This window comes from Homarus americanus, unplaced genomic scaffold (assembly GCF_018991925.1).
Source record: "Homarus americanus isolate GMGI-L3 unplaced genomic scaffold, GMGI_Hamer_2.0 scaffold50490, whole genome shotgun sequence".
Lineage (NCBI taxonomy): Eukaryota > Metazoa > Arthropoda > Malacostraca > Decapoda > Nephropidae > Homarus > Homarus americanus.
Genome location: NW_024735381.1, coordinates 402,522 through 415,941, shown reverse-complemented (window position 1 = coordinate 415,941; position 13,420 = coordinate 402,522). Strand labels below are relative to the sequence as shown.

Genomic DNA, 13,420 nt, shown 5'->3' with positions numbered 1-13,420 from the left:
ACAAGATATTTAAGTTTTATTAGACGTATCAGTGCATTTTTTACCCCAAAATGCTAATATGTAATATAAGCGCGACTAAGAATATTAAGTCAATGTATTTTAAATTAAAGATAAAAGTCACTGTACAAAATTTAAAGTAACTTTAATATGACATCAATAAATTGCACGTTCACAAACCTCATCACAGCAACAAAAAGAAAACACACACACACACACACACACACTATACATAATGTGTACTCTAGTAAGTGAGGTAAGCTGCCCTATCGGATTTAACTCGTCTGGACTGGCCAACCTGCCTGCTGCCCCCCCCCAAAGGTATATGCAAACATCTCTTCTCTTAATAAATGAGCAAACTCGGTAGCCAAGTGAATCCTTCTCTGTGTAAATCTTGGACCGGAGATGTGGATTCAGACAACCAGAGGGAAAATACTCCTCTCTCCTCCTCATAAAGACAGCTGGAGCGTCTGGCTACTGTAATATACTTTGCAGTTCTCATCGTAAAGTTTTCCCATTTTCTTGAGAACTGCGAACTTAAGCCAAATAAGCTGACAATGTTTCCCGTGTTGAGCCTCTCAGATTTTGCCACTACAATACTTACATCTGACGACTTTCAAATATGTGTGTGTGTGTGTGTGTGTGTGTGTGTGTGTTCTTGTCTTACGACCATAAACGACATCATTTACCTGGTCAACAACATTAAGACATCTGGTGGTGACACTTTCCGATATGAATACGCTGTATCACCTAAGGCACCATTAGTTGACGCAGCTGCTACTGACGAAAAAACTCAAACTCACTCTCACTCTCTCTCTCTCTCTCTCTCGTTGGTGCCGGAGACACTCGAACTAAATTCACTTCAACATTTTCCTCTTCTACTTGTTTTTCCTTATTCCTTTCCTGAAGTCTCCTCCTATCCCTCCTCCCTCCTCCTTCTCCTCCTCCTAGCCGGTAAACCCTTCTTGTATATCATCACCAACATCACCAGGGCTGTTCTTCTCATCACCATCACCATAAGTGTTATCACCACCAACATCATCATCCGCATTATCATTTCCCATCTACACGTGATAACACTGAGTCCGTCCCTAAGTTTATATCCTCAGATGATAACTTAGACTGATGTAAGATGTGGTGTGTCTGTGTGTGTGTCTGTGTTGAGATGTGTTCTTGTGTAGGGTGTGTGATGAGGTGTGTTCTTGTGTAGGGTGCGTGATGAGGTGTGTTCTTGTGTAGGGTGTGTGATGAGGTGTGTTCTTGTGTAGGGTGCGTGATGAGGTGTGTTCTTGTGTAGGGTGCGTGATGAGGTGTGTTCTTGTGTAGGGTGCGTGATGAGGTGTGTTCTTGCGTAGGGTGCGTGATGAGGTGTGTTCTTGTGTAGGGTGCGTGATGAGGTGTGTTCTTGTGTAGGGTGTGTAATGAGGTGTGTTCTTGTGTAGGATGTGTGATGAGGTGTGTTCTTGTGTAGGGTGTGTGATGAGGTGTGTTCTTGTGTATGGTGTGTGATGAGTTATGGAATAAACTGATATTCTTTACGTGTTTGACCAAGTAAAAGTTTAACTGGTTCTTACATAAAATTCTAGAACAACTTAGACACATCACCACACACATCCCCTCACCTTCCTCCCTCCCAGCACATCTTCTGCCCCAACACCCTGCCACCATCTCTCTCTCTACCCTGACACAATTTATCCTGGATGGCTTCAGCAAAAACGCAAACCACCCCTCGCACAGTCCTTGCAGCAATAGTCACCTTTCTCGTGTTTGACTTCCGTAATAATCAATGAATTATCATGGATGCTTCCTAGTGTGGGTTGCCTTACATCGATGGCCACTGACTTTAACCTTTGTACGATGTTGACCAAAATTGTGCAGTGCCGAGCTATTTCCCAGCCTGACCAGTTGTGATGCTTTCCTGAAAATCGGATAAAAATTTTGTACTCTAACGTGGGAAGAGAAAAGTTTATTTTGTACACCCTCGATTTCGCCAAGTATTGAACACAACAAACAGAAGAATGATTGGAAACGGCCAACAAACGTTCTTGCTGGTCCCCCAAAGCTTAAGTTAGAAAGAATTTTTTTTTTCCAGTTCCATGGCCTCCCTCCCCCACTACTCAACTCAGTCTTCCAACAAACAAAAGCTTACCACGCAAAACTGCATTGCGCCATCACCAGCAAAATCTGCCTTAGCATTCGATATCCAAGACAGACATGAGTTTGAAGTTTACCTACACCGTACACTATTAAAACTACCATTACGTACACAAACTAAAATATTAACAACATATTGGACACCCACACACGCACACCCACACCCACGACCTTTACAAAACATACAACTAACACACTCAATATACATACAGCCCTCGTAAACATCAACTGTGGACAACAATAATAATAAAAAAACATTCACGAACAACACTGTACAAACAATTCATCAGCGCCACAATAAACTATACTATTCCCAGCTGGACCTCACGAACATCTGGTTCCATCATCCAGAAATTACAAAGGGCCCAAAACAACTTACTCAGAATGTTAATAAGTTGCCCCCAAATACCACACAAATACCACAAACATAAGTGCACAATACTCAGCCAAGATAGTGCACAATACCCAGCCAAGATAGTGCACAATACCCAGCTAAGATGATTCAACATTTAACGCCAAGACGGTACACAATTAATGTCAGGTCGGCGCACAATATCTAGCGTAGATGGTAGACCTTATACCCCCAACAACACACTCGACAATATTCAACTCGTGACAACTTCATATACGAGCTAAGAGAGAGAGAGAGAGAGAGAGAGAGAGAATCATCCGAATGAACTATCATCATTATCACTCAATCTAACCTAACCTAACCTAAAACGTTAATTGGATATTTCTGGTCCATTTTCTCATCCGGTTTCTGCTGCTACTTTGGCCCAGGAAGTATTATTAATATCAGGTGAGACTATAGACCTCACCTTCCTTCATTAATTAATTTCCCCGTATTATCACATCACCATCATCATCACTTAAGAAAGGGGGATTATCTGCCATACCTGACACTCATTAATTATGTTCATCTGACCTATTTTAACAAATTATTATGTCTTGTGACCATCAATAACGTCATTATTATCTTCTTCATTCAAAATTTTCTCCCACGTTTTCATGTCTTACGTCAGTCATCATCATAATTATCATATACATGCCTCCTCCTGCCTCCTCCTCCTCATCATCGACATCATTATCAGCCTCCCTTATCATGACGAGCATATTCTAGCCCATCCATTATATCTGTGTTTGGGTTCAGCTCATAATCGTTTCCGTAGATGAGACTTATTTTCATATAATTATCTTGTCTCTTAGGTCTTTGTGTTTTTATCAATACACACACTCTCTCTCTCCGTCGTTCCTCGTCTGGTTGTCTCAGATTTTTCTTGCTGTGTCAATCTTTCTGTGTTTCGTTAGTCTCTCTGTCTCTCTCTTTGTCTGTGCATCTTTTCTTCATTTGTCTGTCCGTATGACTTAGTCTCCTTTCACTCGTTGCTCTCCTTCCCTCTCAGTCAACCAAATGTCACCACTGACACTCGTACACAACTGTCTAGAAAGGCTTACGTAAAATAAAAAATAAATAAAAAATCCCGGTTCACTTCAGCATCGTTCAAATCTGTGAGTATTTCCTATCGCTAGCTCCCGGAATGTCTGACAGGATATTGTCAAGTCGCTGGTTAAGGGACTATTTCTGTCTCCAGGAAGTATATATAAAGTTCTTCCTGAACCGTTTTTAGTAGGGTTTTTTTATTGTTAAAACCCGTCATGTTTAGGGTGAAAATGTGGGGTTAGTTTAATTTTTCTATATTCCTTTGTCACATATTAATTTTACTCATGAGTTAAACTTGTAGTTATAGCTCCTTAATTTGCATATCTAATATACTATAGGACTAGGCGTGTGTGTGTGTGTGTTCTGGGCAGCCGAAACGGCACAACCGTTTTTCATCAAACTTGGTGGAAAAATCGCAAAAAATTCGTAGTGGAACAAACCTGGTCCCATATCGATGGTTTCCTTAGGAAGCCATTACATAACCATTTTATTTACGCTGGAAAAAGATGCAAGTCTACGGACTTGGCTCACCCTCATTCGCTGGACGCTGTCAGCCCACGGCTCCCTCCTCCTCCGCCCACTTTTTTTCTTAGCCTACTTTTTTTAATGTTGTTTGGATTAGTAAAGGAAGGAAGATGAGTAAATAGAAGAATCAAGAAGGGGAAACAGACAATAGTTAGAGATAACAGGTGGGGGGGAGCTGAGTTTCATCATGCGTCTGGATGCGCAGTTTCATTGTTACCAGACGACCTTACAGCTAGTGTATACTTATTACTGTGGCTCATGGAAAAGGAGAAAAGATAAAAAGATAACAGGAATGCATGGAGAAAATGACCACAATAGACACAGGGTGAATATAGACTGTGAAACAGACAGGAGGTTGACAAAAATAAACAGATTCATACATGCACAAATAGACAATATGGCAACTAACATGACAGACAGACAGCTGACTGACTGGTTCACATTAGACAAACAGGCAGACACACGCCAACAACGGATAAGACAGACAGATTTGACTACACAAAGAGTACAGACGGGCTTACATTCAAACACCACGCAGACGAACAGACAGTTAGGATGGCAATAGACAGGACGGATAGACTTGAGACAGATTAGAAGGCATTTATAAACAAGAATAACACCAAATTGACCATAGCTGCGTCAGTGAGGGTAGGAGGTCTTACATCCACCAGCGTAAATAATAAGACGTACTGAAAAATAACACCCTCGCATGGAAAGAACATCGGTGGTCGGTCAGTCATGCAAGATGGGCCTAAAACTGACTAACGTAGATGATGACCATGATGGCTTAACACAGGTGATGACTTAAGCAGATGGTGACTAATCTAACCAGAATCAAGGTCACTTCTCTTCATAATATAATTTATCTGGGAATGATCATCGGTGATTCATAATTGTTTTATGATTTTAACCTCTCCTTATGGCGAGTATTTCTTTAATTAATTATTCTAACCTTTATTTTATTCCTTCTTATAATATATTAGATACTGTAAGTATCACGACCACGACCATGATTATAACAACCACGACCATGATTATAACACCCACGACCATGATTATAGCAACTACGACCATGATCATAGCCACGACCATGATTATAACAACCACGACTATGATTATAACAACTACGACCATGATCATAGCCACGACCATGATTATAACACCCACGACCATGATTATAACTACGACCATGATCATAACCACGACCATGATTATAACAACCACGACTATGACTAACAATCACGACCATGATTATAACAACCACAACTATGATTATAACAACCACAACTATGATTATAACAACCACTACCATGATTAACAACCACGATCATGATTATACCAACCACGATCATAACAACCACAACTATGATTATAACAACCACAACCATGATTATAACAATCACGACCATGATTATAACAACCACGACCATGATTATAACAACCACGACCATGATTATATGATTATAACAACCACGACCATGATTATAACACCCACGACCATGATTATAACTACGACCATGATCATAACCACGACCATGATTATAACAACCACGACTATGACTAACAATCACGACCATGATTATAACAACCACAACTATGATTATAACAACCACAACTATGATTATAACAACCACTACCATGATTAACAACCACGATCATGATTATACCAACCACGATCATAACAACCACAACTATGATTATAACAACCACAACCATGATTATAACAATCACGACCATGATTATAACAACCACGACCATGATTATAACAACCACGACCATGATTATAACAACCACGACCATGATTATAACAACCACGACCATGATTATCTCATATACTATAGGAATAGCCGTGTGTCTGTGTGTGTGTCTGTTCTAGGCAGCCGAAACGGCACAATCTTTTTTCATCAAACTTGGTGTAAAAATCGCAAAAAAATTCGTAGAGTGGAACAAACCTGGTCCCATGTCGATGGTTTCTTTAGGAAGGCATTAATTAACCATTTTATTTACGCTGGAAAACGATGTCGCTATACGCTGCCAGCCTTCCGGCGATTGCGCGCTAGCCAAGCATGAACGTTCGAACTTTCATGCTTTGGTAAACTGTACCACCGGACTCGCCACCGGGCACGAAGTGCCCACGATCACTTTAAATATCTTCTGTTCCTTTTTTTCACTTTTAAATGTCATCTTTTGTTGCTTTTATATGAATGTTTATTAAATTATCTTTGTCCAGATCATTGGTTTATATTTATGATAATGTTATTCACGTTATAACTTGTGGGTTGTGTTCACTGTAATAACGTTTAGATCAATTTCACTGGTGATTTTTTCAGTTTGTAAAGTTTTAGTTGTTATTATTTTTATTCCGGTCTAGTGTAACTGTTCTATACCTAACTATGGTAAGTCTGTGGTAGTTATACTGTAGACAATGTCTTTGTTTTCTGTGTTTAATCCTTTGAAGACGATGAGTTAACCTATTCGTCCCCAATGGTGGAAGTCACAGCAACAACAAGGGTCACATCCAGTCTAAAAGTCTGAATCCTCTATATTTTAGAATATATTAGAAGGCCAATATACTGTATAGTCTTTATGGTGTAAGTCAATCTTACTGACGCTACTCAGTTTGGATAGTTAAACTTACTGCTGCAACAATGTGATGTAAAACAGACTCAGCTACCCAGGAGGATGAAAAGAATTTATTGGCTAAACTAAGTGACACATTTTCTTGAATCTATTACGAATCTTAGGCAACAAAATTACGAAAAATTCACTACAATTCCTTTATTCGTCAAGAAATTACGGATCGGATGCAAAGTGCGAGACGGCCGAACGAGCTACCAAACACAGTTCCTGCTAACAAGGATTCCTTAACACAATTACTCATCAAGTTCTCCTTGTTAACTAGAGGCATTCACAAACTTGACGTCTAGCATCACCGCCGTTACGGAAGAAACACACCTGACGAACACCTGACGAATGAAATAATCTGCTGCAGGTGTTGTGAATTTCCAGATACTGATGTTGTACGTTAAGCAGCAGTTCTCTTTCTCTACAAGTTCCTCCTCTTTTTGTACGATACTAAACTGAAGTGAGGTAGATACCCTTGCATCCAGATAATTATTACTACTATTGTTACTTTGCTTTATGTCATCGCTACAAATGCACGGACACACTTACTCTTCTGCCCATTGTTATAAAAAAATCTAACACAAAACAATTAAATTATATTATTAGATTACCTGATCAAATTTTCTAACAGTGTTGCCATATTTGTTTACGTGCACCACAGTAGTTTTTTCCTCTGATTAATATCATTGTTCAGGGATCATATGCTACCATGAATTATGCCCGAAATGATTAACCACAAAATTGGTAAAGAAAAAAACATCAACTTTTAAAATGAAGAATAAAGTTTGAACTTTTATGTCTATTATTAAGTCAATATAGCTTATGGTAACAACGCTTGTGATTATTTATAGGTCATTGTTTTGTTCATGAATCAAATCCGTCGTCTAAGACTCACCTTCACCTTTACAGGAGTGACGTGTTTGTGTCCGACCTTCACGTGTACAGACAACCCCACAGCCGTGATCAACCAGTGTGTTTACCTGGACGACCTCTACTACGACCTCGACGACCATTACCTAGGTACCAAGATAACTCCTCTTATACTAATATCTGGTGATTTATGACGCCTGGTAATTTATCTCAGAATAATACACATATATTTTGTTTTATTACAGACTAACAAACAATATTATGATCTCGTTATCCGACAAACTCACACCAACTTTTTTAACATTGTCATCTCTTTAACTTTCGTCCTCCAACTTAGCACTTTCTATCTCTAGTGTGTCAGGTCCATAACCGATATATTCATTCCGTAAAAAGGCTTCTTCAAACCAGGATCCTGCACATTAACCTATCTGTCAAGCGTCTAAAAGTGAATATTCTATCTATGAGCCAGACAGTGAATGACTTACACCTGAAGCAAGTAGCCTGTAACAAGTACCGTGTAACAAGTACCCTGTAATAAGTAGTCTATAACAAGTAGCCTGTAGCAAGTACGGTCTATACCAAGTAACCTGTAACCAAGTAGCCTGAGAGCAAGTAGCCTGTAACAAGTAGCCTGTAAGAAGTAGCCTGTAGCCTGCAACAAGTAGCAAATAGCCTGATAGCAAGTAGCCTGTAACAAGTAGCCTGTAACAAGTAGCCTGTAACAAGCAACCTGTAAGAAAGTAGCCAATGAACCAACACACGATGATAATATTCTTTATGCTATTTTTTACAGCCACTCGACCGGAATTACTTGTCCCATTGGTAAAACGAGACATGAAACAGTGATTTACAGCCCATTATGCTTCACTAACCAACAAGATAATGTTACTAAAACCGTCATTACTCGACCATAAAAAGAACACGCAATAAATCCACGCAACAAATCCACGCAACAATTTCCCAGCAAACATACAATTCACTTCATTTATATTTGCTATCAATTTTCACAAGTGTGTGTTCATGAAGTGAACATTTACTTAAGACCAAACACAAACTTTTCCCCATTCGATCAATTAAGAATCGGTTGAGAGTCACCTAACCAATAAATGGATTCACTGTTATTAATTTTCCCAGCATCACATCTTCCTGTTCTTGTCCATTTTGAGTCATCATTCACTTTATAAAACTCCAACAATCTAATAATCCTTTCTGGCTTATTCCTATCGTTATTATCCTAATCTATATAACAATCAATTTACCATTTTTTTTTAAACAACTTCAACGCTGGACTAATATAATAACTTTCTTCCCATCATTACCAGTATTTTGGATCATTCTGCACACCAAACTCTTCAAATTGTTGCGCTTGGATGGCAATGGAATAATTTTCTGTCTTTATGCTATCATTATCACAGCTATTTTGCTTGTTACAGTCTGGCTAACAGCGAAATCATCCTGTGTGGTTGTATCCTTTTTCTTACTGTTGCTGCTCTGTAAGGCTATGTAAAAATCTATTTTTCAATTTACAAGTTTGGATGGAAATGGAATTATTCTTCCTGTATCAATAGTTATCAAGAGTATTTTACCTCCTATAATAATCGTTTACCCAGATTTTATATACGTGGTTGTGAGTTAAATTATTCTCTCTCTCTCCCAGTCCCTCTCATCACCACGTATATCCTCCTTTAATATAAGAATCTATTTTCAAATTTTTGAACTTGGATCGTCAATAGGATCGTTCCCCTAATTTTGTGCCACATTCTCCCGCCATTCTTTTACGTTTCCATCACCACAAGATCGCCACTTATCCCTGAGCCACAGACGCCCTCTATCTTCCCCAGCCTCATAATCCGCTTCACTGCCTTCATTCCCCGGCCACTTGGCTTTTTAGCGTCGCGGTAACCTCATACACGAGGCGCTCTTATGAGGCCCTCAAGGCGTACCAGCTCCTCTGAGTGTGTGTATCTAGGCATTATCCCAGCTTCTCCGAGTGTGTCTCTAAGTGTATGCCTCTGGCTTCATCCCAGTTCTCCTGAGTATATATCTCTGGCGTTATTCCAGTTCCTCTGAGAGTGCATTCCTGGCATCATTCCCATTCCTTAGTTGAGGATTCCTGGCATCATTTCCGCTTTTAGCTGATCATCCCTGGTATCATTCCAAGGCTTTAGCTTACCCTTCCTGTTCCTTTGATGATCATTCCTAGTATCATTCTCAGTCCTGTGTTTAGCTTCCCAGTATTCCTCCCCACCTGTTGACAGACCATCAACACCTCCTGACCGACCCTGGCCATATACACTGACCTTAACACAACATTCCAGACCCTGTTCGTTATCCAAGTGATCTACCTGTCCTGAAGATCAATTAACACGTTTCCATACATCTTATAGACTTACAAATCTTCTAAGAATTAATATAAATACGGAGCTTATGTCAAAAATCATTACCATTAAATCAAGGTCACGAACGACATTTTCCTTCCCTAGTTGTCACACAATGGTAATGATATTGTCTATCACCTAAACACCTGTCCAACACCTGCCCAATTAATACAATAAGCGGACACCTGAGGCTATCATTGACATCATCATCATCAGTCAGTGTTGGACAAGGACCTCCCCATTATTATCTTGTAGCAGTAAACGCTTTATCATAGAGATTTAGTCACTATTGGATGAAGGCTTCACTCAAATGCTTTACCATAATCATAATCACCATCATCTTATCCCGGGACTCTTCGTTAACTACCGGGTGCTTTCAAACTTCCTAATTTCATCTTTGTGTCTGGTTATCAATATACAACTACCATCTATTACTCCAAAGGTACTGTATATTTATTTCCCCGAAAGAATGTTTGAGCCAGCGAGCACCAACGTGTATATCTGAAGTTGGATGACGCATTTTTTTTACCTTCATTCTACTAGTTGTGGCGTGAAATAGTGACATACGTTATAATTATCTAGTAAGACAAACAAAGGGAGAGAGAGATTGTGTGTTACATAGTTTTACGGCTGGTCAAATCACTCAATAAAGAAACTGAAGCAGAGAGATTAGCCTGCCACTCTGCATTCACCTCTCTCTCTCTCTTTGGCCATATGACATACTAGATGTATTCAAACAAACATCACCACCGGCACAATAATCAACACAGTAAAGGGCCTCGCTTGAGACACACACACCCCCTCCGCCGTGAATACTAAAATCCATCACAACCACATTTTATTTTTTTTTATCTGGTCACGTCATCTTGGTTGCCCACTCCAGTCTCTTCCTGTAGATCCTAAACAGTCTTCTTCAAAATGTATCATGAATGTCTGATAGTTTACCCGAGTTTGTTTCGATTTGGAGAGAGAGAGAGAGAGAGAGAGAGAGAGAGAGAGAGAGATATAATCCTCATCTAAAATCAAGACTTAATGAGTTGAAATAAGAAAATCAGACGACATAAACACAAGAGGGAGTCACAATAGCCTCACCTAACTCTCTCACACGACGGTATAATATCTTAACTTCACTGAAAATTAATGTGTTTTTTATCCACACAGTAAACTTAAACAATAATCTATGAAGTTAACATTGACCTTTTACTGTAACGTTGGTATTAACTTCACTAACATCGGCATTAACTTCACCGTATTTGTAATAATAACGGGTAGCTAATGGAAGTAATGAGTAGTAATGAGTAGCGGTAATGGGAAGGTGGTGAACGTAATTCACTCGTTAAAAAAAAAAAAAACCAAGGTTCCCATACTGGATCTGGACCTGTACTTGGGGTTCAGTACCAGAACTTGTAGTACCTGTATATCTATTTGTAACTACACTTTAACCTATACATGTATCTTTATTTTTTTACCTGTACTTATATTTGTATCTACACATCTACCTGTCCTTTGTATATATACCTGTACAGTATCTATACCTGAACACATATCTGCCTCACTGACTTCCTAAAATCGATTAAAACGATCACCCAACACGCTCTTAAATCCCATACCGCGACTATATCATTATTGTGTGTCCCCCCGGATTAACAGGCTGAAGTTGGAGTCAAGTTGGTCGTAATTAAATTAAGAGTTTGACAGACGTGGTAAAATACTCATCTCCTTCTCCCTCCCAGTAGTGTTGGCGCCTGGGTGGATAACTCACTAACTTTATGGTTTACTTGTTATTTGGGGGCTTGATGAACCGTCCGTCGTAGGGAAACAGGAAAGGAGAAGTTTTTGAGGCATTGAGAACTTTGAGAATGGGGAGGGTGGGTTAATTCTTCTTTGTCTTCCTTGTCTTCTCGTTCTTCTTGGCCTGTCTTCATTTCTTCATTTTCACATTTCCCTTATTTTTTTGTCCTTAATCTTCTATTTTTCCCTCTTCTTATCTTTGTCAGTTTTTCTTCTTGTTTTCATTTTCTTCGTTTCTTCTTCTTCTTTCACTTTTTCTTTCTTTTCGTTTATTGCTTCTTTCTTTTTTCTTATATCCACTCCTTTCTTCTTCTTCTTTGCGTTTCCTACACTTTTATTTTAACCTTTCCTTACATATATTCCTCTACTCTGGGCAATTATATTCTTTCTTGAACTTTCTACTACCTCGAGAGGGTAAGAAGGAGTGAGGAATAGAAAGTCAGAAAGAGAGAGATAGAGAAACGTTTAAAAGATATATAGCGAAAATCAGATTAGAATAAAGAGAAACAAAAGGAAATCAAAGGTAAAAAACACTAAAATAAGAGAGAGAAATAAGAGAGAAAGAGTGAGAGAGAAGTGAGAGGAATGAGAGAGAGAAGTGAGAGGAATGAGAGAGAGGAGTGAGCCACACATCATTACAGCCAGGGGTACGACACTGCTTGAGGAAGATGAAACATTAAGACATCAGAGTGCAGGACGAGGATTGTCGACCCAGGGAGTATTTGCATATTTGTGTTCCTTGTTTTATGAGTAAATGTTGACTTAGTCTCCCAGACACCAGCGCTGGGCTTCGCTTCAAGAGACGAAGCACTTGTTAACACATAACTCATTCATGTGAATACACACTTATACAAGCAAGCAAGCGCGCACACACACATGCACACGCACACACACTCAGGCATTCATGCGAGTACACAGTTATATGAGCACGCACGCCTGCACATTCATGGCTGCAACTCCTCCCTTTATATTGTATCTTATTTTACACAATGTGATTTGAACCTCACAGTGTATGTGACTCACTCTCACCTGTATACGTTATATTATCATCGTGATTATCATTAACAAAAGTACACACTGTCACAGGTTTCCATTCTCTGGGCAATTGAACATTATCACACTACACTGCCGCTTTATTAAAAAAAACGAAAAATTAAATAAACTTTGTACATCATTCACAGCTAAATGTAAATTTCTCTTTTGCCTCATTTCTGGAACGCTGGTGATTACGACAAAAAATACAAACAATTGTTTCCCCTGCAACTGGATCCAGAAGGATTACTCATAGCCTGCTAAATGGCACTTAAAAGCATTGTTGCTCTATGAAAAAAGTAAACCTTTTTTTTTTCATCACAGTCGGGAAAAACCTGAAGTGAAATGTTAATGGTTGTACCTCCTTATATTATTTAAAACCTGGCTGGGTTATACTTCTCTCAACTTAGTAACTATTTCAAGCACCATAAAATATAGTGAAGTGAGGGATAGGACAGAAGATTCGTGTGTATGATGATGATGAAGTAAAAATATATCAAGACCGTCGGGGAAAATGATGTGTGAAGTATAGAAGATGTAAATAACATTGAAGGCATAACCAAAACAAATATATTACCGTAAAAGACTTCCAAGAAACCATTCGTCG

General features: G+C 39.1%; 1 protein-coding gene across 8 annotated transcripts in view; it reads left to right on the top strand.

Moving 5' to 3' along the window:
- Nucleotides 1-13,420, top strand: part of LOC121870855 (carboxylesterase 4A-like) — a 98,005-nt gene that overhangs the window by 45,055 nt on the left and 39,530 nt on the right. For 7 of the 8 annotated variants that reach the window (XM_042372828.1, XM_042372826.1, XM_042372830.1 and 4 more), the window contains exon 3: nt 7,652-7,762. The exons of the other annotated variant lie outside the window; for it this stretch is intronic. The gene's annotated coding sequence lies outside the window, so the exon portion shown is untranslated. The remainder of the gene's footprint in view (nt 1-7,651; nt 7,763-13,420) is intronic. 8 annotated transcript variants of the gene reach the window in all.